This window comes from Chiloscyllium plagiosum, chromosome 15 (assembly GCF_004010195.1).
Source record: "Chiloscyllium plagiosum isolate BGI_BamShark_2017 chromosome 15, ASM401019v2, whole genome shotgun sequence".
Lineage (NCBI taxonomy): Eukaryota > Metazoa > Chordata > Chondrichthyes > Orectolobiformes > Hemiscylliidae > Chiloscyllium > Chiloscyllium plagiosum.
Window position 1 is genome coordinate 57,988,883 of NC_057724.1, and position 5,254 is coordinate 57,994,136.

Sequence of the window (5,254 nt, forward strand, 5' to 3'; positions counted from 1 at the left end):
CAAGAGAGGAAAAACCTGCTGAACTTGCCCTCACCAATCTAATAGTTTGAGATGGATCTGTCAGTGATATCTGTCAACTTTAGTATGAATGATCACTGCATAGTCCTTATGTAATTCACGATAAGGATGTGCTCCAAAGTGCTATGTGACATTAACTATGTGCTGACTGGTATAGATTCAGAACAGATCCACCGACTCCGAATTGGGTTACAATAGGTGAATGTGGATAATCAGCAGCCACAGAATTGTAATCAAGCACCATAAGTAGCCTCAGCCTAGAATATGAGGAGAAAGTGAGGACTGCAGATGCTGGAGATCAGAGCTGAAAATATGTTGCTGGAAAAGCGCAGCAGGTCAGGCAGCATCCAAGGAACAGGAGAATCGACGTTTCGGGCATAAGCCCGAAGAAGGGCTGAAGAAGGGCTTATGCCCGAAACATCGATTTTCCTGTTCCTTGGATGCTGCCTGACCTGCTGCGCTTTTCCAGCAACACATTTTCAGCTCGGCCTAGAATATGCCTCACTCCATCATTACCATCAATCCAGGGTAGCAATTTCATGAAGGCTGGAGAACAGAAACCAGGAGTAGCAACAGGAATACCTAAAAATGAAGTTACAACCTGGAGAAGCTACAATACAGGATTACATCCACGTTAAACAGCAGAAGCAGTATGTTTTAGGTGGAGCTAACCAATCCCTGAAGTAATGAACCAGAACAAAACTCGGCCACCCTACCTCATTTAGCCATGACGGTTGTTGAACACTTAAAGACTAACCACAGGGGGAGTTTCCACAGGCATCTTCATCCTCGATGAAGTGGAAGGCCAGCATGTCAATGCAAAGTTAAGGCTGACACATCTGCAACCGCCTTCAGTCAGAAATGCTGAATGCATGAGCCACCAGGCCCACTCAGCTCCTGACTTAAATACAGCCTTGGCCCAAACATGGACAAAAAAGCTGATCTGAAGGAGAAGTGAAGATGATTGTCTTTGACATCAAGGCAGCATACAACCAAGTGTAGCATTAAAGAGTCTCAGCGAAACTAGAGTCAGTAGCAATCAGAGGGAAAACTCTCTGCTGATTGGAGCCATAAAGGAAGATGATTGTGGTTGTTAGAGACTAAGATCCAGGAGTTCCTCAGGGCAGTGTCATCAGCCTAATCTTCCATCATAAGGTCAGAAGTGAGAATGTTTGCCAATGGTTTCATAGTCTTCCTAATCATTGGGAACTCGACAGATACTGAAGTAGTCTGTGTTCCCATGCAGCAAGTTCTGGGTAACATCCAGGTTCAGTCTGATAAGTGTCAAATAACATTGTAAGGAAGAATCTGACTTGCAGATTATGTTCAAAACCTATTGGAAAACTACACACCTTGTTGCTCTCTGAAATTGTATTAGAGGGCCATCTATTATTTTTGTTGAACATTTTGAGTATTGTCTTTTAATTGCTTGTCCACTTGTTTAATGGAAAGGTTTGGTACTACAATGCCAAGCCAAATAAAACATTTGACTGTTGATGTTTTTAGCTATACTTTGGTTTATTATTACATTCGTTATATGACTTGAAACAAATTTTTAAAAAGAGCTTTGAAAATGCTACATGATATAAATAGATGCATATAAATGTAAGTATATAAATGTTTGTATTTGTTTTTATCTGTGTGTGTTGTATATTTAATATTTATAAAGACAAAAATGGAACTGTTGTGTCAAACAGGAGTTTTGTGACACGTGATTTGTATTTGTTTAAGAGATCATTTATTAAAAACAAACCAAACTTAACTGTGAACCAGTTGGCTACTCATTAATGATGTTAAATAGCATTTGGAAGCTTTTGGATTAGAGATTGGAGGAAAGAATAGAGTCATGCAGCATGGAAACAGTCCATGCCAACAATATTCCAAACTAAACTAGTTCCACCTGCCTGCTCCTGGCCCATATCCCTCCTTTCCTATTAATGTACTTATTCAAAAGTCTTTTAAACATTGCAATTGTACCCACATCCACCACTTCCGCAGGAAGTTCATTCCACACACAAACTACCCTCTGTGTAAAAAAAAACGCCCCTCATGTCTTTTTTAAATCTCTCTCCTCTCATCTTAAAAATGTGCCCCCGGTCTTAAAATCCCCCCCATCCTAGGAAAGAGACAGCTGCCGTTAACTCTATTGATACTCCTCATTACTTTAATAACTTCTATAAGGTTGCCTCTCAACCTGCAGTGCCTCAAGTGAAAAAAGTCCCAGCCTGTCCAACTTTTCTTTATAACTCAAACCTTCCATACCCAGCAACATCCTGGTAAATCTCTTCTGAACCCTCTCTAGCTTAATAATATCCTTCTTATAATTGGGTGACCAGAACCGGACAGTATTCCAGAACAGGCCTCATCAATGTCCTGTACAACCTCAACATGACTTCCCAACACCTATATTCAAAGGACTGAGCAATGAAGGTAAGCATGCCAAAGGCCTTTTTAACCACCCTGTCTACGTAGTAAATATCAAGAAAAATGTCCCTACTTAGTCATTATTCTAACAAGCAATGTTGACAAAATAGGCGTTAAAAAGACAATCGGATGCAATTGTAATAAGAAATTAACGAAGGGTTAAATTTGATTACATGAACAGCATTTTTCATTTCACAACTTTTCCATGATGTTATGTGTCTTGTTCATCCAAATTGAACATCATTTTTGGCCACTGAAAAAGTTGAGCATTTCTTATGGTGATGTGACCTTCAGAGACTGGTATTCAAATGGAATGTAGCAATGAGTCCTACTGTCCAGGCTTATCAACTAATCTATACTGAGTTAGCCAACATTTGTACAGGTAACATGGTCAAATAGTCTGTCTACAGGTGAAGAATGACCATTTGGGTACAGTATAAACTACAAATTGATATAACACATGGGAGCCAAATTTGTACTTTCTGTACTCCAGTGAAGTTCCTCCATATATGAGCTCAAGATAATTAGTCTGAACAGACCAATCAAAATCAAATCTGAGCCCAACTTTGTTTTCCTGAAGAATGGTGGAAATGGATCTCAGTCTAGGAAGCTGGTCTTTGGAATGATTTTTACAAAAGGCACTGAGGGAAAATGTCAAGCCTCATTTACAGGCTGAGAATCACACCTCCAGCCTGAATGGCTTAGGTTACATTGATGGCTTCTGTACTCCCTAGAGCATCAAGAAACTATAACAGTTGGAATTCTTAAGATGATTTGGAGATGCCAGTGTTGGACTGGGGTGTACAAAGTTAAAAATTCTTAATAGCTTTTAAATGTCAATATGAACAAAACAAATCTAATATTATGTAGTGTTCTTCATGTCAAATTTATTAACTAATTTTATCATCCTTGCCTTTTTATTTGCTCACTATATTGCTTTCCTCTTGTAATTGATTGTTTCACCTAAAGAGCTAATTTAGGATACCCCCCCCCCAACCCTCTTAATTACTGATATCTGATTTCCTCTTTCATAATAGGGTAAAATCATCTATCGGGAACTACTCCTCTTGCTAGATCAAACTAGTTCACTGAAACTACCAAAAAATCAATTTATGAAGTTACAAGGACAGGTAAACATCCAATCTGTCCTGTGCTATTACCACACCTGGTGTATTACCATATATAAACTTTCACTGGAAACAGAGGTGTGTGGCAGTCTCTGTAAAGTAGCCGTAATCATATCACGGCACTTCCAACCCACGCCCTTCACTGTCCTAATTCTGGGGGAGATTCCACTCTTGAATTTTTGACCTTTTGTAAGAGTTAAGTTTAGATTAGATTCCCTACAGTGTGGACAGGCCCTTCAGCCCAACAAGTCCACACCAACCCTCCAAACAGTAACCCACCTAGACCCATTTCCCTCTGACTAATGCATCTAGCACCATGGGTAATTTAGCATGGCCAATTCACCTAACTTGCACATCTTTGGACTGTGGGAGGAAACTCACACACACACAGGGAGAATGTGTAAACTCCACACAGATAGTCTGCCTGAGGCTGGAATTGAACCTGGGAGCCTGGTGCTGTGAGGCAGCAGTGCTAACCACTGAGCCACCATGCTGCCAATGGCAAGAGGCTTAACTCTCATCAGAAGGAATTCAGTATGGTGACAAAACGATGTAAATGAACCTTCCAGCTTAGCGAGCAAATCTACATCCAGAACCTCAACCTGAGCTATGCATCTTCTCAAAACTCAGAATTCAGGGAATTAGAGTTTGATAGAATGGCTGGTATTTGAACCCAGAATTCCATCACACAAATCCATTGGATGATTCTTGGGAATGGGGCAGGTGAGTCGGTTTCTAATTCTGGTGTGGACACCTATCCCCATACATCCTACCTACTTTTAGAACACTAATGACTGCGCTTCAATTGACGCTTTGAGGTGTCATGAAACAGCCTATATAAATGAAAATTTGTGTGTTCCTCATTCTATTTTTCTTTTGCAGATTAAATACATAATTAAAATTCATATGTTATATAATTTATTTGGGGAAAATGGCTTAAAGATCGACTGATTCCTTCTGTCAGATTTTCTGCACCTCTAGTACTTTCATTTCAGGAGCCTATCTTTCTAGCAACACAGTCCTTGAGCCAGTCCAGCTTTTGCTCAAGGTTGTCCTACCAAAACATTTTTTTTTACAGAACAATTCAACAGCAAAAGCTTTAAAAAAAGGGAACCAACAAAGCATTTAGGATTTCCTCTTGTTTGGAACTGGCTCTGGGTGTGCGTTGGTGGGGTCATTTCTTTACAGCTCATTATCACTCGCCGACATATTGCAATGAGTCAAAAAAAAAATTCCTTTTGGTAATTTTAAGCAACAACATGAAGAAATTGTGGTTATTTGTTTCCTTGAGTCTGTGCATAGCGTGTGATTATATGACCATAAGTTATACATGGTGATGTATCAAATTCATTATCTTGAAGAGATGACAATGGTCCAATTCTAGAAAGTAAGAAGTCAATCCCCATGACACTTCAACATTACATAACTTCTAAATATGGTTTACAAAGGTCGGCAGTTAGGAGATCCCCCTTCCAACTCATCTCTGCGTATTTGCTTCTGGATTAGTGGTGCTGGAAGAGCATAGCAATTCAGGCAGCATCCGAGGACAGGCAAAATCCGAGGACAGGCAAAATCGACGTATCGGGCAAAAGCCCTTCATCAGGAATAAAGGCAGAGAGCCTGAAGGGTGGAGAGATAAGCTAGAGGAGGATGGGGGTGGGGAGAGAGTAGCATAGAGTACAATA